Consider the following 25772-nt stretch of genomic DNA (forward strand, 5'->3'; position numbering starts at 1 on the left):
ACAGAGTATCATTTCATGAAGCCTCTTCAAGTCCTACATGAACACTGCTTAACCTGTGTACATTGATTGACGGATTAAAAACACACAGAATGGATCCATATACCCTGGGATCCTAACACACAAAGCAAAGTGATGCTTCATTAAAGGCATGGGGTGACCAAGAAGCACCAGAACCTCCCCATCTCCTTGGCTGAGGCAACATGAGACAGACTGGCTTTTGCAGGGAGAGTCGAAAAATAACCTACCATCCCTCCACAGAAATGTTTGCCACCCCTCGATACTAAGGGACTGGTCTCTGAGCACTACTGTAAGGTCAAAGTCAGCAAGGCTCGTTGGGAATTACTAACAGCCTAAGCTAGGAGAAGGGCTTTTAAAGGGTCAACATCTCTGACCTACGAAGGAGCACTGACAGTATTCCCTTCCATCCCTCCCCAGGATACTGGAGAAAGTGTCGTTGCTTAGAGTTTCCCGGTATAGACAGATGTAGGTGGGGAGAGGACGTTCTTTTACTGTCTTCAAGAGATATGGGACTCTGATGAAGAGGTGAGGAGAGAAACTCTGCTGCAGTTTTTGGTTTCCGTTTCAGAAATGATTTTGAGAGGTAATGAGACATTTTTAGTCTCTAGAGGAATGGGGAGCCAACAGAAAAGGCACAGACCTGACCAAATAAAAGAAAAGTAATTCTTAATTTCTGCAAAAGCCATAGATCTAAATATCTGAGAGTTCTGTTTTTATACAATTTATGTACAAAACAGGCCAGGCAAATGCAGGTGCTGGTGGTCTTCTGAGGCCCAGTGGCCTATAGGTGGCCGTTGGACAGGCCATTGTCTCCACCTCAGTCCTGACTGGGCAGGGAAGGAGAGGGAAGAAGAGAAAAGTGGGGAGGGAGGGAGGGAAATAGTACAAATAGGAGTGAACATTAAAGCAAGAGAACATATAAAGTACCATACAAATGTTGGTTATCTTCCCAGCTCTACATTCCCACAGCACTTTACTCTGACCTTTTGAGGGTATTTATAACATACTATTTTGTCATAGTTTTCTATGTGGGTACCTTATTCATCTTTCTATCCCAAGCACAGTCCTGGCATATCATTGACACTAACTAAATACAGTATTTGTGACAAAGCTCTGAATATTGGAATGAACACATACTTAAGACATCAACCAGAATTTCTGAAGTGACAAGCATTGCTCCCCATTCCCTTCCAGAAGAGACAAAAAGGTTTCAGTTGGCATTCCCGGCAGGCAACAACTGTACCCTCTAGCACTAGAGAGCTTGAGTGTGAACCCACTCCTCCTGGTTGTGTCTCCCTGGAAAAGTTACTTAACCTCTCAGAGCCTCCATTTCCTCATCTGTAAGATGTGGATAATAATACCTACCTCAACAGGACTGATAGGAGATTAAATAAGATAACAAATATTAAGGACTGGTCTATAGTAGGTGCTCAATAAACATGGGGAGGGCAACATGAGATAGCAGAAAGAGTACCAGACTTAGAGTCACAAGATCTGTCATCAAGTACCAGCTACACCCCTTAAGTTAACGGCTGTGAAACCTACGCTTCCTCAGCTGAAACGGAAATGATGGTCTATCTGCCTCAGAGGATCACTGTGAAGGTCAAAGTAGAAAATGCATAAAAGAAAAACAGGGACAGATTAAAGCCTGTAAACAGCTAAGCAAACAAATCGCCACTTAGAAGTCTCAAGTGCACACTTTTAAGAATGTAAACTGATAACCATTATCATTTTATCAAATTCTCAGGACGATTCCATTTACCAACACTTCCAAAAGCTGCCCCTGTCAGGCCACCGGGCACTTGGACAACCAATACTAACTGGTCACCTGCTGTGTGTCAGGCATGTGCTGGGAGCTGAGGATGCTAATGGACTGTGACCTTTGCCTTTGTGAAGCTTAGTATTGGGGGGGGGGCGGGGTTGGCTAATCAATTATAAATACAGTTGACCCTTGAACAACACGTGTTTGAAATGCACAAATGCACGGGTCCACTTATACACAGATTTTTTTTTCAATAAATACCATAAATCTGTTTTCCTTATAATTTTTTAATAACATTTTCTCTACCTCACTTTATTGTAAGAATACAGTATATAACACATATAGCATACAAAATATGTATTAATCAACTCTTTATGTTATCGGTAAGACTTACGGTCAACAGTAGGCTGTTAGTAGTTGATTTGGGGGGGAGTCAAAAGTATACGCAGATTTTCAACAACTATACTGGGGGTCAGCGTCCCTAACCCTTGTTGTTCAAGGGTCAACTGTAATTCTATGTAAGGCAGAAATGTCAGTTGCGAATGGAAGCACAAACTGGGGTGGGGGGTAACCCTACCTGAGCCTGGAGGACTCACAGGAAAGATGATATGAACCAAGAGCTCATGAAAGTGGCTTTAGGTGACTGTGACAGGAGAGAGAGAGGAGAAAAGTCAGCCACGGAAATTACATACCAAAGCCCACACATATGAGAAGTCGAGGCAAAGCTTTTGTTTCCCTCCGTCTTCCAACAAACCTTGTCCTACAACTCCCACCTCTCCAGACACCACACATGGTTCAGAGGACCTCGTGTTTTCATCCACCCAGCTCTTCCCTTCCATTAGTTCCAAATGCACTTTCTGGCCACACACCTCCAGAGCATTCTAAAGCAGGGTGAGCCCTGACCATTCACCTGGACAAATGAACAATCAGTCCTCTCTATGGCACCCTGCTCTGGCTGTGGCACCTTCCCCCCAAAACACCAGCCACATAGTCTGCCATTCAGGAGAATGTACAGACCGCCTCCATGCTAACAACACTGGAAGGCTAGCCAGCAAGTAAATTGGTCTAAGATCATATCAGAAAGAGGAATGGAATGGAGCCGGGGAATTCCCCTGTGGGTTTCTACAGCTTTCTTGGCACCTGGATGAATCAGCTTTGAGAAACCAGTGAGATACTCTCCCTTCCCCAGATCTATTAACTCCTTCTCTACACACCGCTGCCCCAGCTAAGCTCATTAAAGTGCATTTAATCCGGTTCCCTGAAAAATCTGGGTCCTCTCTTCCTTTCTGTTTTGGTAAAAGGTGACTGCGTCCTCCCTCCTACAGGACACTCATCAACTGAATCAAGTTAACACTCATGGTGGGAAAAAGTGTTAATATCTAACACATCAGATCTGCCAATGTAAATTACTAATGAAGTTCATAACTACTTATATTAGGCTCCTGGTATGTAAAACAGGAGTATTAATCAAATTCTGATGAAAAAGGACGAGGTACCTCTCCCTGAGGGGCCTACATTAGGTGCCTTACCGCCCATAGCTTCTGTTTAACACTGACCACTACTTATGGATGATTAAATCCAAGCTAAGAGCACAAACCTCCACAAAATTGGGATTTTGGAATAAACTACAGATGCTCCAGCCGCATTAGGTCCAGTAACACCTCAGTGAAGCCCAGCAGGCAAGAGGTACTCTGGCTGACAACCACTTGGGTGTGGCATGGAGGCCTGGGAGAGAGCAGACAACTGGAGGAGGAGAGCACGGATAGACCAGTGCTGACACTTCCGTGCAGCCTCGAAAAGAATCAGGAAAATATCACCAGCACAAGGAAATCGCTTTAAACCACAACACCCCATCCCTATAACTCCAAAGAAAACAATGAAATAAAAAGCAATTGCATTTTAAAAAATAATGAAACCAGTATTCCCTCCTTTCACCTGGCACAAACCAAACCGACTTACATAACAGCCGTAAGACAGTGTCTCCTGAATTTTCACCAAAATATGGTACCTTCCTAGTTTTAGAAACACTAGCTATCATTGGTTCCTGTCCCCACCAGCCCCTCCCTCTCACTACCCAACTTCAGAGACTCAAAGAAACAACAGAAGACATAAAGTGAGAGAAATGTTTGTTTGTGCTTGCTTTGCTTACTCCTTTACAGAGTTCTGCACCAAGGCCATATCAGACACACAATATAAAAGTATTTATGTTCCCCAAAGTAGTTATGCATCTGTCTTCCTTACACGATAGTTGCCTTGAGAGAAGACTAACTTTTTTTTTTCTGCATGTCCCATGTCTAACATAACCCCAGACGTAATAATTGCTCCAATAAAGTGGTGAACCTATTGGCAAAGTAATAGCTAATTTGTAAATATCTCAAAAGGGAAAAAAAAAGGCCATTGGTGTAGACTCCAGGCTGAAGCACTGGAAATTCCACTGACTACCTCAAGTGCCTGTTTGTAGGATGTACTCAACAACTGACACAGCACACTTGTGCTGATAAACTGCATTATGACTTTACCTAGTAATTCACTGTTCTATTAAGAGCATAAAATTAACAGTAGCAGAAATGTATAGTGTAACAAGCACAGTGTTTGAGGGGAGGTAAATCCCAGAGAATGTGCTATGTGATCATTTGATACTTCACTACTTCAATTGCTACGACAGCCATGTCAATCTTGGGGACCACGGTGCTATCTGAGGACCTGTCACCTGCTGCAGAAGCACACGCAGCGCATGGAAGAAGTCCTTCCTATCCTGGATTCTTCAACCCTTAATACCTTCTTTCCCATTTTATAAGGATTAAGAGCCCTATACCCTTACAAGGCAAATACACAGGAGTTCATCTCGCAGTTTTTCATTTTGCCTCCTGCCACTCACCTGAAGCAGGTGTAATGCAGCCTAGTGGCTCTACACAGGTGTTTAAACTCTAGCTGTACCACTTACCTGGAGCAAGTACCTTACCCTCTCTGGGCCTTAGTTGCCTTATAAAGAGGAGACAATAAGAGAATCTATTTCAAAGGTATTCTGAGGCTTGAACGCGTTAATGCATGTGAATGAAGCACTCAACCTGATATCTAAATACCCTTACTGAGTGACCTGCTATTATTATGCATTTTCCCAGCCCCCAACCCACCTCATGTATCACTTCTCTGCTCTGTCTAATCTAGACACTGCAGAGCTCTAAGGTAGAAGGAAAAAGTAGAGACTCATGGTGGAGGATCATTCTTTCCCTTCGATACGCACAGTACACATTTGATTTCCACCGCCATCAAAGCACTGTTTGAGCACTGTCGGCCTGGTCTCCACATACAAATATTGAAAGTTTTAGTCTATGTAGTGGTCAGTGTTCACTAGAGGCCATGGGAGGTTAAGACACCTAATGCAGGCCCCTCTCTATTGAGGTCTAACACTTGCATAAGTATTAAGTGGAGACTCTTAAAAGATTTGTAAACATCCTGCTTATGCTAGCCTCAAAAGGACCACAAGAGAGCCAGAAGACCCTGCGGAGAGACTGTCCTCCATAAATGTGCTCACTAGAAAAGGGTTTGAGAGCAGAGGTCATTTACATGTGAATATCTTAGGACTCGCTACCTAAAAATAGGGGAAAGAGGAAAATGATTTGTGAGGAAATACACTAGAAAAAGGAACTGAGGGAGAATGAGTATGCAGCCTAATATTGTGACAGGAAGAGAAAAGAGCCTTCAGCAGGCCTGAGAAGGTCATCCCGTCGAAGTAGAAATTGAAAAGCTATCGTATAAAGTAGGATATGTGGTAAGCAATTTGAGCCTGGCCTCTGCCACTCAACTAGGAGCTCAAGGCAGTCACTGGAATCTGGGGGGGGGAAAAAAAAAAACAACTTGTGTCCTAGATTATCTCTAAGATTCCTTTAGCTTTAGGGAGCTAGCAATCTGGAGCTGGTGAAAACAGAAGGTCACATAGGCAGGCCATGGGAGGAACTTCTAGAATTCACAAACAAAAAGTCGTCCAAGCAAAGAGCAACAGGGTCAGTACTTTCATCAGAGCAGACCTGCAAGTGGCCAGCCTGCCTATCTCATTCACAAGCAAACCTGTTGATTACAGGCCCAACTGCTGCCCAGGGCTGTACCTGCAGCTGTTTTGATTGCCCCACAGCTGGTTCTGCAGGCCTGAAAAAACAAAACAGGTCTGGTCACACAGCAGCCATCCAGCACTCTTCACCAGCTCTTTTTCTCTCAAGTAAGTTACTTACAAACATTAAGCACTTCATCTAACAAATCAACAAAAAAGAAAAAAGAAATTAAATTAGTCATTAAGATCCCAGCTTGCAGCGTGTTATACCAGTCCGTCACACAACAGCGTATTTTCATAGGAGACCTGACACACAATGGGCCCTTCAGCCTGCCTCCATTTGCATCACAGGACTTCCGTATAGAGGTGGCTGGGAAATGCAAGGCACCCTCTCACTCGACTCCTGCCCCACTTCCCACAAGCTCTGTGGAACTGGGTCTCTCACATTGATTTCTCTTTCTTTTTACACATCCAGTGTCATGAAGTTGCAATCCTGGCAGTGAATGTGGATGACATCAGAATTCTCAAAGCTGGGGGAACTTTCAGAGATCACCCCATTCATCAACAGCCTGAACTAAGGCTCCACCTCTTCTTTCCCAAGCCCACAAGCAAGCCGTGTTGCTCAAATGACAAGCTTCCTGGTGTTCCAAAAGTATACTGACATCATTTCAGGACGATGAGAGGAGAGTACTGGAAGTATGAAGTCACTGTCCAACAAAGCCACCATTACAAAATACAGTCCCAGTGTAGCATAAAGGTGACAAAATTCTGGCAGAAGACTCACATTTAAGAACTGATTGTCAGGATCCTGGACTCAGGAGAAACCAAACGGTCAGGCTGTGCTTCCACACAGATGGGAACATGGAAAACCCCTGCTCTAAATAATCCAGATCAGTTTCCTGGTGCCAAATATAATGCCACCCATCTCAGCCTAGTTATGGACAAAACTCTTTAAATGTCTTCACACTCATATAATTTTAAAAATCAGTTTTTATACTTTCACAGTGTTTCACATGTTGTTACACGATGAATATTACTCAAAATATTGACTGATTACAAAAAGAGGCCAGGTCTTAACTTTTGCACATTAAAAACATGTTCTATGTTTAAGATAAAAGTGTAAAGAAATCTGTCATTTCGCCCTGCGTCCTGTTCTATCACAGCTCCAAAATGAATGCAAGTCTCACCAATAAAACTTAAGGTCCTCTATTCCTTATAGATTCTAGTGCTATCACAGTTTTATAAGGGAAATCAACTGGTCTGAACACATAAATCTTCTCTATCCAATCTGGTGTCTTATCTTTCAATGAGCTGCTCACTATTTCTCTAAAGGGCCATTCTTTTGGAAGATCTCTCACTTGGGTTATAATCATTTGAGATTCATTCCTCGTTTTACTTGGTGTTACATTAAACCTTTCTTGAGACAGTACACTAGCCTCCAAGCCATTCCTCTGAATTATCAATCCAAATAACTAGATCACTTTTGCAACTATTCCACCATAAATGCCAACCAAGCAGTAACATGAAGTCCATTTAACAGTCGACTGTTCCAGGACACCCTGCAAACACTCAGAAAAAGTAAAGGCAAGAAGTCTGTGTGAGAAAAATCAGTGAAACATGTTTTCCATTTGGAACAATATCTATTCATCCTTGGAGAACCTTAGAGGGACAACATGGCCTTAGCCGGAGTTAAACTTCCCTGGCTGTCTTAACAGTGATGCTATACCTTACCAGCTCTCAGACCTTACCAGCAACTCCCATACGGCACTGTCTAATGTTAGCTGGTGGTAGAGAAAATCATTAAATGACCTTTCTGGATGCTAGTCTTTAACAAATCATTTAAGGCATCTAATTATCAGTTCTCATGTGGTAATCAGTAAACCTGGTTTTAAGACTCCACAGTGGACTAGAACATACTGGAAAATTTGCAGTGAGAGATGGAAAGATCTGTTGTATGTTCAGCAAGGGCTAAAACACCTCCGCCCTGTGGGTTCTGCCATATAGTCACAACAATGACAGGCGAAGGGCAGTTCCTGTGGAAACACTTACGGTGTGATTCTTCTGGTGGAAATGGGCCTCTGAAAAACAAAGGCTTCACACCAGTAGTACAGCGATGAAGGCCCATGGAACACGGGTCTGGGGCAGATCGCTCAGATTCCAAACCAAGATAATCATTAACTTCATATCTATGGAGACAATAATCTGTAATTTACTAAAGGTTAAAGCCTACAGATTATGACATATGCTGGTATTTTGAGATCTTCGAGCAGCTGCTCATTGACAAACTCATAATCAAGGGCAGCTCTGCAAGGCTTTTCTGCAGTTAGGAAAGGACAAACCACAGTACTCCACATTTATGTGAGTTAGGTTGATCACATTATATGCTAATAAATAAGTTAGCTCCACCTTCACCATCCTTCTGCTTGAATGTAATTACCAGTTAAGCCTTTAAAAGGGCACTCCCTTCAACTGCAAATGAGCTTGACACTTGTGTTGGGCATCTAGACTACACTCTGCCCCTCCCATGAGATAGCCCAGTTACACTAGAGGCAGACCACCCCGCTTAGGACTTCACAGGACCGCCCTCACACAAGCCTCAACTACCACACTGACTTGACCACCTCCGGGGGAAAGAGAAAAACCTTTTCTCACTTCTCACTTCAAGGTATCCAATCCGATCATTTATTCAACACCCAACCTCTTACTGGGAATAAACAGAGACCAAGACAATCTCCCTCCCTCATGAAGCAAGTCCCTGCCAATGGTATGAGGCAGGTACAGTTTGCTTTTAAAAGGAACTGAAGTGTTGTTTCATCTGTATAAAATGAGCCACATGGGTAAAATTCCATAGAAAAATACAAGTCCTCAAGAGGGGAACAGGGAAAGGAGTTTGTGCCACTTTAAACATGATTAATACTGACTGTCCCTGAAACCTGAACTGAATATCAACTCCTCCAGGAAGTCCTCCCTGAATTCCCCAGGCTCACAATCCCCTACCATCCTGAACACATTTCTATTCTGAACTCAACTACCAATGAGTAAAACAGTGGGCTTGTGCCGTCTCCCCCACTGCAGGGTGAGCTCCTTGATGTCTGCACTCCTGGCACCTAAAATGGTTTCTAGCCATAGTAGGTGCTCGGCGAATGCTGTGAACTGACACAAGGATGTGTGTGTGGGTATGTGCATGTGCGTGCTCAGGCCTATCTGTAATTACACAGAGTGTGACATATTTTTGCTATATAACTTCCTGCACTCCTCCTATCTTTTCTAATGTTAATAACAAGTGTTTTGTACAAATTACAAAGGAATACCTGCTCTCCTCCTCCAATACATACTGAAAATGAAGTCGATTTGATGGGAGCAGAAGCAAGAAGACCTGATTTGCTCATCTGTACCTAGATCATGAACTAAGACACAAGGAGAGGTGGGAGATGAAAGGGGGGAGGTAGGCAAGGACCAGACTACTGGGGATCTTCCCAAGGAGCCTGACTTCTATAGGTGATGGGAAGCTTTTAAAAGATTTCTAGCAGGAGAAAGGTTAAGGATGAGTTTTAGACAGCTTATCTGGACAGCTCTGTGTAGGATGGATGGAGAGAGTAAGACCAGTTCCAAGGTTACTGTGATAATCCATCTATGTGATCAGGGCCTGAACAAGTGTGATGCTCATGGAAAAGAAAAACTGACTCAAGAGGAATTTACCAAAAGCCAATTTAGCAAGACTTGGGATTTGACTGAAATGCAAAAAGAGGTGAAAGGAGAAAAAGAAAATTCCCCAATGATGCCTAGGTGACTGGACAATGGTGAGACCAGTTCTGACTGGGAAAATGGGCAGAAGGGGTAGGCCGGGGTAAAGATGGAACATTTAATTGTGGACAATGTTGGCTTGGCGATGTCTGAAAGATATCCAAGTAGGTCTGCCCAGCAAGCACATTAGACATGAGACTGTGGATATATTCTTGGACGTCCCTTGGCCAGTTTCCTCACATAGGAAAAGCAGGTACTGTGGTACTTGCTCATCCCTCGTGCACTGTTGTAAGGACTGAAAGAGATGGAGTATGAAGCCCCTTGCCCTGTGCCTGCCCCAGTCCTAGAAGCAAGAATCAGGCTTGGGTACAAAGATGGGACACAGAACTTTGGAAGTGTTGGCATATGCAGAGTATAGTTAAGACCATGAAAGCAGGTGAGATATCTGGAGTGAGAAAGACAACAATACAAGGACAAAAGCCCAGGAAATACCAATATTTAAGGAGACTGAAGGATGATGCAAGAAGTACAAACAGAAGCAAACAAACAAAAATGATCCCAGTAGGTGCTAGAGAAACAGAGAAGCAGGGGAGCAAAGAGTCTCAAGGAGAACACAGCAGCCAACAAGACGGGACAAATAAGTGACACGATTACATGATCATTCCTGGGTTTTGCAAGAGCGGTACTGACACAGTGATTGAGGCAGAGCAAGCTTGCATTGGGAAGAATGAAAGAATGGGGGGAGGGAGAGGACAGAAGCAGACAGCTCTTGGGGAAGTGGCTGAGAAAGGAAGGGGAGGCACTGAGCGTCATCTAAAAAAGGAAGCAAGCAAGGCCAAGAAAGGGCTGGGTGGTTTGTTCTGAGGAGTCAGGGATGCTGAGTGTTTAGAGAGATCTGAGTCTGTTTCTAAAGAGAAGGTGTCAGGAGGAAAGGAGAGCATGAAGGTATGAGAAAGGGAACACCAGACCAAGGGAGGACACAGAGGGGACCCAAGCAGAGCTGGTAGAGGGCTGGGCCTGAACAGGAAGTTCACCTCATCTGAAGACTACCTGCAGGGTATGCCACAGGTGGGAGCAAGAAGCTCACACCCGTCAGCTTCTGTTTTCTTGGAAGACTAGTGCACTTGCCTACAGAGAATAAGTTGAGTACTACATAGGAAACAAACAAGCTCTCCCTGATTAGAACTCTGACTGTAACCTGAGCTCTTCCAAATAATGGCCCAAGTAGAAGACAAGCGAGGAAGTTAGGGTCCTACTAAGAGTAAGGAAAGGAAGGGAAGAGCCTGAGGAGAGTGGTGAGACTTCTTTATTTTTTCTTCCAATTCTCTTAGTTGGTTTCTTCCTTTCAATGTAAGTAAGCGTCACTGAAACAGAACTGTCACTAGGTAATTTGACTTCGAAATATTAATGGAAATATTAGAAAGACTTGTTTAATGTCTTGACAGAAACAATTTTTCAGAATCATTATATTTCCTGTTTTAAAACAAAATTCTACAGACACAAGTTTAATGGGACCAAATACACCAGGAGTCGACAATGAGCCATTAGAAAATGTAGTTCAGAGAGAAAAATGCACACTGGAGTCCTAAGCAAGCTACTTCAGGAATCACTGAGGTTTTTGCCAGAACAGGATATTTTATGAAAAAATAAGCTTAAATGGCAACTATCACTTCAAGGTCACAGTTAAACCCTGATTGAGTTTATACCCCTTGCTGGTGCCCTGTTCTTACCAAGGGCAGGCTGTCATTAACACATTCTTGACCTCTGGTATGCCAGAAGATGGTGTACGTCTCTCAGCTTTTCCAATTTTGAAAAGTACCTCTTCTCACCTAAACGAAAGTTAACATTTTATTTGGGGACCCTGGGATTCAGCTAGTCCTTTCACACACCATTTACACTTATTTAAATAGTCAAGGGAATAAAAATCACTTTACGTATTTATGCTCTCTAAACTATTCCTGAGTCTGCGCTCTCTCTCTCTCTCTCTCTCTCTCTCTCTCTCTCTCTCTCACACACACACACACACACACACACGTGCATGCACACAAAGTATTAATGTCTATATCTGAAATACAAGTTTTTTAGAGAGAAAATCTTTTAGCAAAAGTGGGTGGCAGTGTTTGAATCCTGAATCAGACTCAAGATGTGAGAACAATAAGGAATTTCTTCATTCTACAAATGTTCCCTGAATCCCTACCACATGCAGGGCACTCTGCCAGGGGTTGGGGGGGAGGCTGAGGTCCCTACTGTTCACACACAGAGTAAGTAGTACCACTGGGCTGAAAGTAACGGGTCAGGCTGAAGTGAGGGCAGATACTCAAGAACACATTCTCATTCACCCCCAGATATTTGCAACAACAGTGCCCCAGCAGATCAATACAACCACACCCCAGCACCAGGCGTGCATGACAAGACGGCCAGGAGGCCTAGCAGGAAGACTCAAGCAAGATACTCTCCGCATAACCAAAGAGCAACCAAGGCATCTGAACAACCAAAACCAAGGCTGGGCTAAACATCAGTGCAAAGACTGTGGGGCCTTACTACGGAACAAATGAAATTTGTGTTCTGAAAAATAAAATACGTACACTTCAGGAAATCTCTAACTTGACAACTGTGAAAGATCCAGGACCCAAAACAAGTACAAGTCAACAGAGAAAATCAGATGTAATCACCCTCAAGGTAAATCAAAGTTGGGGGGGGGGGGAGGACTTCATATTTTCCTGCAAACCAAATCAAAATTGTTGGTACCCTTGATTTTATCCATAAATCCACAAGTTCAAATGATGCACTTTTAAAACCGTAGTTTTTCTCCTTGAAAGCATGACAGTAATCCACATTCAATGATTAGATACTCAAATTTAAATCAAGGAAACATCTTTTAATGCCAATTGGAAGAGGCTATTTACCATCCTTTTCCTTCACTGCATCAGTGAAAGTGCTCACTTCAGATTTTGCAACTAAAAGATGAAGGACTTTTTGAAGTCCTTTGCAACCACATATTGTTTTGTAACTTTACTTCTTTCTGGTTGGTTATTCACACTAACTCAGAACCTTCTATCTGTCCAATAGCATATGAGCAAATCAACAGACTCAACTTCAAGGTTTTTCATAAACGAACTTTGGCCAACACTGTAGCTATGGTAATTCCAGCTTCGTTTCCACATATTCCTAGCAAGATCTTTCAGAATGGACATATGTGTAGAATTTACCCCAAGTCCCTATGATTCCAGGATAAGGAAACCATCCCCTTTTCCACCAGTAACCATCCTATTGATTTACACTCCAGAATCTTAAATAAAAAGTAAAAACAGTAAGAAGGCTGAACTCAAAAATCCCTTCTAAAATTTTCTAAAATTTGAAAAATTCTAAAATTGTACGTAAATAAATGTCTTACTGTTTTCAGAGTTAGTTTCAGAAAAGGCTTGGCCCATGACTTCATATTTAAGCACTGGTGGTAGTGACATTGATGGTAATTTTTCTGAGGCAGTATATGTCATGCACTGCGCTAGATCGTTTACATAATTCCTCCCTGTATTCTCACATAACCCCGTGAGGTAGGTACTACATTATGATGAGAAAGCTGGGGCTTGCAGAAGTTAAATGACCTCTGTTAATAAGAGGCAGAACTAATAATTGAACCCCAATCTGGCTGACAGCCAATCATCACATTATGATGCACAGGTAATTATGGTAGTTGTCCAATAAATAGTCCTCAAAGCCTGTATCTGTGTGCTATTACTCTGTAATTGTAGATTCTGCATCCTAATTTATGTGGCTTAGGCAAATGCTAATGTGTCTTTTGACATTAAACACAGACCAAATGGATAATGAAGGGGAGGTCAGAAATATTCTGGAGATGCCAAAATAGGCATTATCGGAAATTGTTCAAAATAGGCAAAATTATCCAGAGTTAATTTACAAAATTATAGTCCCTAAAGTAGATGAGCAAGAATCAACTGTATCTAGTTATTCATCACCTTTGAGGGTTTAGTTCCTTTATGATTATTGGTATGTTTATTAATTCTCATCCTTAAATTTATAGTTTTGTGGGGGGGGGAAACACTTTGAGGTCCTATCAATTATATCACTACAGTGTAATTATCCTATCCCTGTAAGTATTTAAACTTTCCATTAATACTTATAAGTCTATAGAAAATAAATATATCATTTAAAATTTCAAAAATCTGAAATAAATTTCAGTCTTTGTTTCCTTTCCCCTATTCTCTCTTTAGAAAATCTGGTGCTAAAATCAGAGAGTAAGCAGAGGCTTCTATGCCATTTGAAAGGCACCAATACTACTATACCCTACCACATCCACAGGAAACTTTTACCTCACTACCCCCATTGTCTAAGATGAAAACATCTAAATGTCTTTCCTTGGCCAATATGATTATTTTGAAAAGGCCCTTGTCACAGTATTAATTTCCTTGGGAGATTAAAAGTAACCAAAACTACCATTTCTTGAGGGCCTATTTTGTGCTGGGCATATTTAATGTGTTAAATCTATTCTTCATACCAATACTATGAGGTAGCTCACATAAGCCTCATTTTCCAAAGGAGAAAATAGTCAAACTAAGGGACTAACTCGTTGTAGCAGAGGTGGGATAATGCATCGAACTTGCTAACTCCAACTCTAGCTTCTTTCCAATACTTCTGTTTGTTCCTCCACATTGCCAAGCTTGTTCCCACCACCAGGCCTTTGCCTTAGCTGTTCCCTCTGCGGGGGATGCTCTTTCTCTAATATTCACATGGCTGGTGGCTTCTTGTCACTTGGGTCAGAGCCAAAATGTCACCCTCTATGAGTCCTCTGTCCACTCTAGGTAAAGCAGTCACCTCTCATACTCTATCACATCACCCAGTTTTAATTCTCCACTTTGTACCTAACCACCACTTGGTATTTTCATAATCACCTGTTTGCTTGGTTATGACCTACCTCTCCCTCCATGCTAGGGTGGAAGCTCTGTGAGAGCCAAGATTTTGGACGTTACGTTCTCTACCCTATCTGTAACACCCAGAACAGAGCTGGACAGACAGCAGGTGCTCAACGAAAATCTATGAATAAGCGAATGGCTTTCCTGCTGCCTCTACCACACACAGAGGTGGCGTTGGAAAAGAATCTTGGACGGAAGTCCAGAGAGCTAGATTCTAGCTTCACCTCTAACTACTTCAGGGGCTGCATTCTGGACAGCCTCTGTTCAGCTCAATTTCTACTACCATCAGGTTGTTTTCAAAGGTGTCGGCAAGTGAGCCGGAACTCCAGAGATCAGAAAATCTGGTTGGGTCAGAGGGACCCAAGCCATAGGAGACCAGGGGTCACAGGGCAAGAGAACTAGACAAGCATCGCTGATTTAATCATTTTGTCTTGGACAAACACAGTGGTTCGCCATAATGCCCAGTACTGCTCAAAGAGAGGGTAGGTATTTTAAGTAATACAGATAGATCCTATCTCTTTTTACAGGGGAGAAAAATATATCAAAAAAAGATACTAAGCCAAGGTCACTCAAACTGTCCTAGTTTTTTGGTGGTGTTGTTTTTTTGTTGTTTTTTTTTTAACTTTTCATCTACTGCAAACCTCAAAGAAACCCCTTCAAAAGTAGAGGCTTTTGAAAATACCTAAATAACACAACCAAATAGGTCCTAAAAATGGGTCATTATCTGGTATATTTTACCAGGAGCCAGAAGTGAGAATACATTTTTTGAAGCACACCTTTTTCTCTAAAATTTACAGCTCCTCTTTTCTATTAGTTGTCTCTTACAATTAGTTGAAGTGAAAATGTCTTCAAATACAGGGGAAAATATTAGAACCATGCCCTAGGAATCAGAAATTACTAAAAGCCTTATTTTGACACCTTTCAATTGGGGTCTCTTAACCTGAGACCCTGTGTTCACAGTCAGGCTTCGGGGACCACTAATCTGGTGACTGTTCCCAGCATATTGTCAATATGCATTAATACATTTTTCCATAGCTTTCATCATCACTAAAAGGGTCCAGGGCTCAAAAACATTTTCAGAAGCAATGCTTCTGCTGAAAATCTGTTCTCAACCCTTCTATACTATGAGGGAACAACAGAAATATATAATAAAGCACTTAAGTCCACAGCTCACAAATTAATAAATTCTGTTTAGGAAATTGTGCTAATATACAGAGGGTGCCAAAAAATGTATACACATTTTAAGAAAGGAAAAAACTGCATTAAAATTACACTGATGGTAACCACTTTGGTCACCTCTTGTAATTGCAGAAGTCAAATGTGATTTGTATTCATCTTTTGCTTTTGGTATATATTGAGTATTACAATTTTTTCCCCCCTTTCTTCTGCCTCCCCCCACCGCACTCCGGTTCAAGCCGTTGTTTCTCAGTCTAGTTGTGTAGGACACAGCTCCCTGACCCGTGCTGGTATTGAGCCTTGCACTCCTGCCAGCTGAGGCGGTCATTTGTCAGTCAACTGCTCACAGCAGTTCACGGCAGCTCTCGCCGGCTGCCCTCACGCTGGCTGCTGACCACTCACGCTGGCCGCCAGCCATTCATGGCAGCACACAATAGCTCACGGCAGCCCACAATGCTTGCCGGCCACTCAGGCTGGCCACCGGCCGCTCTCAGCGGCCCACAACAGCTCACGGCAGCCCAGCTCTAGGGAGAGCTGTTATTTACAATCTTAGATGTAGAGGACGCAGCTCACTGGTCCATGTGGGAATCGAACCGGAGACCTCGCTGTTAGGAGCAGGGCGGTCCAACTGCCTGAGCCACCAGGCCGGCCCCAAGTATTACAATTTTATACAGTTTTTTCCTTTCTTAAAATGTACATACATTTTTTGGCACCCTCTGTATTTACAACTTTTGTGTTCTCTTCCAAAAATAATTTCAGAGTCTAGAACAAATCTGAGCATCAGTAGAACAGTCCCTAGGAGATATTTCAGAAAGGAGTATAATTTTCATTATCCATTGGAACCATAACTAGAACCACATAACTCAGACACTGGAAGGGGCCACAGCACTTAGGCTACCCAGCCCTCTGACATCACAGACGAGAACACCAAAGCCCAGCGTGCAGAGAGAGGCACATCATCCTATTTAAATGCTATGAGAAGAATGTAAAAATAGTGCCATGCAAGTACAGGTATAAATATGACTTATAAATGAAAATGCAGCTTTGTGGTTTTGGTTTAAGAACTTGGAGAACAGGGTCTGGGTCTAGAATATGCTCACACTGGCCCCATATGATTTACTTTATTAATGTAATTATGAGGGGCGTATGGTGGCCATGGTTCCATCCTCTGGCAAATTTCTTAATTTTATTTATTTATTTATTATTTGTTTTTACCATAAGCACAAACTAAATACCCTTCTCTCCCTGTAAGGTCAAAGGTGTACAAGGATAAAACTTATATAAAATCAAAGGAACTTTCTAGAAGGCAGCACTTAATAAAAGCATGGCTACTGAGTCTTCTATTAAGTGGTCTTTCTACTAAAAAGTCCTGTGTGCTTTGACAATCACTGCTATAACTTACCGGTGCCACAGAAATACACTAACATAATAATATATAAATCTCTCTAGGCAGTACCATGATTCTCAACAAAAATTTCCCATCTCATAAAATTCTTCCGCATAGCATTTAACCACTAGATAGCCAATACCCTTGGGCTCATTCCTCCACCTAATTAAAATGTCTGTCCTACAAGTGATTTACAGTATTTGTCATCACGAGGGTGGATATATAAACTGCTGGCTAGAGACACTTGGTGACTACAAAGTATTAATTACCGTGCTAGTGAGAATGGCTTCTAGCAAAAGCTCAAACAGTGGGATTTTTCAACATCTCTCTGACTCGAGGTAAAAGGGACATAACTTACAACCATCCCATTGAACAAGGAGCCCATTCGTGTAAATCAAGAAATATACCTGCATGGCTTAAAATGAGGACCCACTGTAATTCCTTAAGACTGGTTCTAAGCCAAGGAAATAACATCAACATCACTCTCAATGCTAAAAGTCATTTAGACATGAGCTAAATCCTCTCTAAGTGTCAGCAATTTAGATTTGGACCAACTTAATTCTTAGGAGTTACTAACTTTGACAAGACATAATTCATTTTGACTACTTAAAACCAAACCAATTATTCCAAAAGAGAAGAAATAGTGTAATTGCCTAACATATGGAGGCAGAGGCTTTAGAGATGGAAGGTCCTTAGAGACATTCTAATGCAACCCCCTCATTACATAAACCAGGGAACTGAGACCCTGATATGTAGAGGCTTGTCTAAGGTCACAGCTGATAGGTGGCAAAGCCATGCTTGAACACAGCTCTCCTTACTCCCATTACAGCACAGCACTTACATATCCCTGGAAGTTGTATCATGAAATACAAAGAGAGATTTTTTTTTAAATTGGTACTTAATACTAATTTGCAGTTAAAGTTAACTCCCCATATATTTACTAATAAACCAGCTTCCTCGAAAATTTTAGGATGCATACATATATAGATAGATAGATAGATAGATAGATAGATAGATAGATAGATATACATATATATATATAAATTAATATCTAAAGAAATATACATCTAATTTAATGTATTTATAAATTAGTAAATTACACATATCTAAACAATCTAAGTAAGTATATTTACCTATATTTGTAGGTAGTAAATGTGAATGTACCTGTCTGTCACACATCATGTGAGCTAAGGTAACAGTATGGCTTTGGCTGGAGCTTTGGTTCCAACATTCTGAAAACAAAGGCTTGAGCTATAGTAGGTGTCAAAAACCTCTCAGGACCGAGCAGGTAAGGAATCAAGATGACTGGTTGGTAATAGGGAGTGGTGAGGTCTGTGGCAAACTGAAGCACCTCCTAAGAACTAAATGCCTTCAGATTCAACATTAAAAACTTCTCTGCAAATGAATACATCTGAAGGTTGTCCAGAGGCCTGACAGCTATCAGGCTTTTTCTTGTTGTTCTGAACTAGATGACTCTTCTGCTTCAACATCTATGATTCCTTTATGATCTGTACAAAGCTGAAAGTATTTGATGGCTCCAATGGGGTGTTACTGATTCCTTTGGGAATCAAATGTTCTTTCAAGCCATCAGTTCGCAGGCATGGCAGCTTAGTCCCCTCCCAAACCTTCCAAAGATGGAAACATTTCTATAGGTCGGGAACACTTACTTTCAAAGAGGCATGTGTGATGTCTCTCTGGGGAAGCACTGTCAAGTCAAAAGTTACTTTCCTTCTTTTGAGGAATGATTTTTGACAGTCATTTAACTGAAGCAGGCCTGTGGCTATGTATGCTAGTGATTTAAAAAACAACTAGTTTCCTCTAGGAACATGTCTCTAATTACCTCAAACCAGGTGCTCACCAGCATCTTAGTACTTCTGTAATTTCCTGGTTATTGTTTTTTCCCCCCAATCTATCTTCCCCTTGGAACTATGAGGTCTATGAAGGAGTCATGTCTGTCTTGTCCACTTGCCTCTCCAGGGTAGAGCAGAGTGTCTAGTACACAGGACATGCTCAGTGGTAGGTGAATACTCACCTACAGTCTTGGCATTTCATACAGAAACGTGTGATGATAGTCTGCTAGAGTAGCTACCCCAGGAGCCGCGGGGATGGTTCTTAGTCCACCCTCCATCCTATTACACCGTGAACTCCCTCTGACCAATATCACACACTTCCATGAGAGCCCAATCCATTCATACGTCCATTCTTCCAGGATGGAGGGGAATGTGGGCCGTGGAGATCTCAGGATGCAGAGAGAACACAAAGAAGGAGGGCCAAACCCAGACTTGACGTGTCAGGGAAAGTTTTCTGAGTAAGTGATGTCTACAATGAGACCTGAAGCACAGGTAGGAATCAGCAAGGTGACCCTTGAGGACTCAAAAGACACTCATGGCGACTGGAACCCAGAGCACAGGTTGGGATAAGGCTCAAGAGAAAATCAAGGGCCAGATCATGGGGAACGTTCTATATCATTTTAAGGAGCTGTGCTTTATCTGAAGCAGTGGGGAACCACTGAAGGGCTTTAAGTAAAGGACTATCAGCTTGACAACTGAGAACGATCACTTTGGATACAGCAAGGATGAGAGTGGAAAAGAGTGGACAGGCACTGAGTTTCCATGCAGGCCTCATTTTTCTCATATTCTAACAAAATAGAGCTAAGCAGTCAACACAAAAGGAGAACCTGAAATAGTCAATTGTTTCATAAACTAGAAATGAGGCCACAGAAAACCCAAGGCGTCTCTCTTATTCTGAGGAAATGTTGCCCATCTCATAAAAGTGTATTGCACTTTTACTATCACAACAAGTCACCATTCTAAATACTTGCTAGATACCAAAACTGTACTAAGAGTTGCAAAAGATAAAATGATGCACATTCTGCCCACCAAACTCATTAGCTCTCCCAGGTTGAAGTACAATCTTTGAATGCTTATTTCTTGCTTCTCCTCTGAATTTAATAGGGTTGGCTCACAAATAACTAGTGAACAAAGTTACAACATGTTAACAGGTCTAAAAATCATAGTCTTTTAAAATGAAACAAAAGCAACAAATTTTCCATACACAGAGTTTTCAGTCCATTTCCATGTTCAAAGTGCATAAAAATCTGGCCCAGTCTTTCAAGCACATATTGGTATACCATTAATTGATTTAAAAGAGGGACACTGTAATAATTGGTCACCTCTTCATTATTTTCATTTATTTATATTAGAAAAATGAATAAAATGTTTAAGGAAAGATGGTCCCAAAGTAGTTACACTTTACTTGCCCGAAAATTATGTTAAAAAAATTATTCTTTCGACATTTAGTGCCTACTACATACTGGACACAGTTCAAGGTGCTGGAGTTAGAAGAGTGAATAAGAAAAGTGGGGTCCCTACTTTCAAGGCATTTATTCTCTGAAGGAGGAAGATACAATAAGCAGATAGATTAACAAAATGATCTCAGAATAATAAGTGCCAACGAAAGGTGACAAGATAATAACGTGGTCAGGAAAATGCTCGTTGAGGGGGAAAAATCTGTATGAGCTACAACCTGTACGATGAGAAGCAGCTAGCCCCACTGCAGCAAAATTCCTACAATGAAACCGAAGACACAAAGTATATAATTCAATTTATGTACATTACAAACCTCCCTAAAGTTTTTCCCCAAACAGTGAGTTAATGAGTCAGTGTTAGACATGCCTCCCCAACTGGCTTAGAAAAAAAAAATTGTGAGAATTAAATACCTGCATTACAAAATACAAAAGAAAATGAGCCACTAGATAATGAATCTGGAAGAAATTTGATGCTATAAATTCATGCACCTAGATCTAGGAGTCAAGGGAAAAGACAATCAGAGATTGACCAGTGGTAACCTGGCTGCTTCACCTGACATGACTACCAAACAGGTGCCTCACTGAGAAGCAGAGAGAAAGCAGCTCTCCAGTGCTGGCGGGGAACAGAATGTCTTCAAGAGGGTTGAACCAGGAAAACAGCCTGGGATCCCGCCAAGCAGGTCCTTCCTTCCTGAGGGGATGCCAAGGTCTTTCCATGACGCAGCCTCCAGCTCCTCCTGCCCACCCTCTTGTCCCCACGCTCTGCACTAAGTAAGTATTGGATGGGATCCCTATTTGGAAAGCCAGCGAATCAAGAGCAGATATGGAAAAAAGGAAATAAGGTTTTAACTTAGACAATCCTTTAGTTTTCAGAAGTCCAAGAAATTATGCAAAATAAACAAGTTCTAGAAGAAACAGAAAAAACTGACAGTGATAATTTTGAATATAAGACTGTGACCAAAATCAGAAACTATCTTTAGTGAATTTGTTTTGTTTTTTTATGCTTCCACTGTACAGTTTTATTAAGGTATAACCGTCATACAATAACATGTACATACTTAAACGTGAACTATGTGATGAGATTGGACATATGTATATAACCGTGAAATGATTTCCATAATCAAAATAATAAATATATTCATCTCCCTTAGAAGTTTCCTTACACTTTCTTTGTCATACATCCTACCCTCCTCTCCACCTTCCCATTCTCAGGCAACCACTGATTGCTTCCTGTCACTATCAACTAGTTTTCATTTTCTGGAATTTTGTATAAATACAGCATGTACTCCATTTTGTCTGGCTTCTTTCACTCACTATAATTATTTTGAGATTCATCATTATTGTTGCATGTATCAATAGTTCATCACTTTTTATTACTTGGTATTGCATTGTATGGATACACAATTCATTTAAACAGTCACCTGTTTATTGACATTTGAGTTGTTTCCAGTTTGGGGGCTACTACAAAGAAAGCTGCTAAGAACATTCATGCACACGTCTTTGTAGAAATGCTTTCATTTCTCTTGGCAAATACTTAAGTGTAGCTAGGTCATATGGTAGGTATATATGCAACATTTTAAGAAACAAACTGTTTTTCAATGTGACTGGACCATTTCACATTCCGCACAATAGTGTATGAGAGTTCCAGTTGCTCCACTCCGTCACCAATACTTGGCATAGTCAGTCGGCCATCTTAGGCTTTCCATTGAGTTTCGGTTTTAACTTGAATTTTCTTGATGACTAACGATTTTGAGTATCTTTTAATGTACAATTTGTCATGATGGTCCTATTCAAATCTTTGGACCATTTTTAAACTGGGTTATTTTTCTCATTACTATTGAGTTGTAAGAGTTCTTCTATATGTATATTCGTGATACAACTCTTTTGTCTGATTTACATATTGCAAATATTTTCTCCAAGTCTGTGGCTTGTGTTTTCATTTTCTAAGTGTCTTTTGAAAAGCAATGGTTCTTAATTTTGATAGAGTCCAATTTATTGATTTCTTACAGACCATTTTATATATGATCTATTGAATTGATCACATGAATCTTTTTATTGTGTTAATATAAAGAACTGCATTAATTGATTTTTTAAATGTTAAATTAACCTTGGAGTCCTGGTTATAAACCCAATTTGGTCATGATGTATTATCCATTTGCTATATTGTTGGATTTGTTTTACTAAGATTTAAGAATTTTTATAGCTATGTTCACAAGGAGAATTGGTCTGTAGTTTTCTTCCTTCTTTCCTTCCTTCCTTCCCGCTTGCCTGCCTGCCTGCCTTTTTTTGTAATATTTTAATCAGGTTTTGGTATAAGAGTGATGTTCTCACAGAATAAGTTGAGATGTATTTCCTTCTGTTTTTTGAAGTAGTTTGTGTAGAATTGGGAACATTTCTCCCTTAAATGTACGATAGAATTCACCAGTAAAGCCATCTGGAACCTTGAGTTTGCATTGTGGAAAGTGTGTAACTACAAATTCAATTACCTTAGTAGACAAAGTTATTCAATTATTTGAGTGAGTTTTGGTAGTTTATATCTTTTGTGCAATTTGTTCACTTCATCTAAATTGTGGAATTCACTGGCATAAAATTGTTCATAATACTTTTTTTTATATTCGTATGATCTATAGTGATATTCTTTCTTTCATCTCTAATATTGGTAACATATGTCTTCTCTCTCTGTTTCTTGATCATTCTGGCTTGAGGTTTATCAATTTTATTAATTTTTTTCCAAAGAACCAGCTTTTTGTTTCATTTATTTTTTTCCTATTATTTGTTTTCTACTTCAATGACTACTGCTATCTTTACAATTTTCTTCTTTCTGCTTACTTTGGGTTCACTTTGTTCTTCTTTTCTAGTTTCAGGTGGAAACTTATGTCTTCGAGATCTTTTCTAATTTAAGTGTCTAACGCTATGAATTTTCATTTAAGAACTTCTTTAGCTATATCTCCACCTCCTTGGGTTTTATGTAGATTAAATAAAATGTGTACAATCAAGAAAGAAATATTTGATTGTCTAATCCATGTCAGGCACTCTTTGGTATTAGGAATATACTGCATAAAATAGATTGAACTCAATCTCTCATCTAACTTAGAAGGTAATATTGACAAAACTGGTACTAAAATAAATGTAAATGATTATCTTCTTGATACTTAGAAAGTACATTAAGCCAAAAAGCATAACAACTTTCTTGTTTTATTCTAATGATAAAGGTATCTTCCTGTTTTTGTCTCTTCACATGATCTAGCAAAAACTAAGTTGCTAGGTCTTTTAAAGTTCAGCAGTTTGTAACTCCAATTGCAATACAAATTTATTGCAGAGTAAATCCTATTATTACATTTGTAATTGTCAAAATAAACTATACATTTTAATTTAATATACTAATGATGAGTAAGTACTTCAGTAATTCTAAACTTCAGAACCACCTGTAGATTTATAAAGGATCATTTAAAAAACAAGCATTCCATAAATTGCCAAATGGCTTCTTGTGATTATTTTTCTTAAAAATTAAAAAAAGAAAGTAAACTCTCTACCTATTCTATCTATTTTATCCTCAAGGTTGGTTCAAAATACCCAGAACTTAAAAAAATTTTTTTAAATCTCTGCCCTCCTAATTGAACTTAAATGACAAATCGCTGGTTTCAAAGGTCATTTAAAAGCTGACCTATCATACCAAACACTCATGTTTTCCAAAGAACCACCAGTGGGTTATATTAAACAGCTAAGTATAATTAATTCAGGCAATTATAGATACAGAAATTTAATTTACATTTAAATCTGTGTTTATCCAGTGGGACAATAAGCAGCTCCACATACTTACACCTTGTCAGGTAACCTGAAGCTTCCTACACTTATGCTTCTTCTAGTTCTGAATTCTTGGTCTTCATTTAGGCCATAGGTTCTCTACCTTGACTGCACATTTGAATCACCTAAGAAGGCTAAAAATACTGATAATGGTGCTGGAGTCCCACAGCCAGAGATTCCTATCTAGCGTCTTTAAAAGTAGGGAGTTTTAAAAGCTCCCCAGTTGATTCAAATGTGCAGACTAGGAGTAAGGACCAGTCCAGCCTCTGATGGACACTGGCCAGTTTGCAGCAGCATCCTTCAGGACCTACTTCCTCTAGCGCTTTACCCCAACCTAACTTCAATCAGACACTCAACAATTCCATTTGGATTCCTAGGCTCACCTCTATTTCCTATCCAGAAATTCCCAGGAGAAATGTCGGTCTCTGAGTGTATTTTGGCTATTCCTCTCCAGTGCACCTCTTAATTCCATAAAGTTCAGTTTGGCTGAAGGGAAATGAATGTAATTTGATGATATGGTTAAACAGTCATTATGTGTTCTGTGTTTTTTTCACTTCTATTTAAAAGAAAGGGATAGGTCCACAAGACTTCTGTAATTTTTGAGAATCTACGGCAAAATTATCAATTCCTCAAAGTATAAAATAAATATCTAAATGAGTCTTCATTATTATCCGTCTAATTCCACCACTTGTTCATTTCCAACAGATTTTCAAAACTAATTCATAATCTTGGTTCAAAACTGACATCCTCCAGAACTCATACCATCAAACTCCTGAGGGTCTTCAAACAGCTTACTCCGTTTTGCCAAACCAGACCACTTCATTACAATTATCGTTTCATCATGTAAAAGTGGAAAGAATAACACCTGCCCCACAAAAACAGTGTGAAGACTAAGAAGCAAAACCGTTTTAGCACTGTGGAGAGTGCTCCAGAAATTTTATTTACAGCCTAAGTGTTGCCTCATGGGAAGTAGGTGAAAAGCAGAGGCAGTGGTAAGTTGCGGGTAACTACCTGTCAGTGCACAGAAACGCCAGGAGGTGTGGCGGGGGTCCACAAACTGAGGAGCTCCCAGAGCTCTCAGACCAACAGCAGCAGAAACGCACACTGCAGGACTCACACCTCTCAGGTGAGACTGAACTAGTGCTGTTACTTGCAAACTACATGTAAACCTCATCTCCTTGGAACATTGCTAAACAATAAAACTTTGCCAACGTGCAGACCCAAGTACTCCAATTCAGCCAGTGCAGGGTATGTATCTCTAGGATGTAATGGATCTGCATGCCGAAACACGTGTGCAGGTCTGAGCCGCTGAACCAACACGTATCCATAAACACGATGAATAATACTTGCGAGAATGTATGGCTTTCTCCTAAGAAACGTTTGAAGTACTTTACCCAAATCAAGCCACTTTCATATCATACCTTGACTTTCTTGCGTGTTAACCGCGTGCCAAGACTTGGGGAGGGGAGCCTTACCAATAGTCTGGGCGGATGCGGGGGGGTGACCGCCCCCGCCCTGAATTCCCGTTAGACCAACAAGCTGCCATCCCAAAAGGGGAACGTATCCAGGCTGGCTTCCTGGCGACACACCTCTGC

General features: G+C 40.8%; 1 protein-coding gene across 1 annotated transcript in view; it reads right to left on the minus strand.

Moving 5' to 3' along the window:
* Positions 1–25772, minus strand: part of PRKCH (protein kinase C eta) — a 214752-nt gene that overhangs the window by 187722 nt on the left and 1258 nt on the right. The window lies entirely within an intron of this gene.

The sequence above is a fragment of the Rhinolophus sinicus genome, linkage group LG03, assembly GCF_036562045.2.
Source record: "Rhinolophus sinicus isolate RSC01 linkage group LG03, ASM3656204v1, whole genome shotgun sequence".
In the NCBI taxonomy this organism is placed as follows: Eukaryota; Metazoa; Chordata; class Mammalia; order Chiroptera; family Rhinolophidae; genus Rhinolophus; species Rhinolophus sinicus.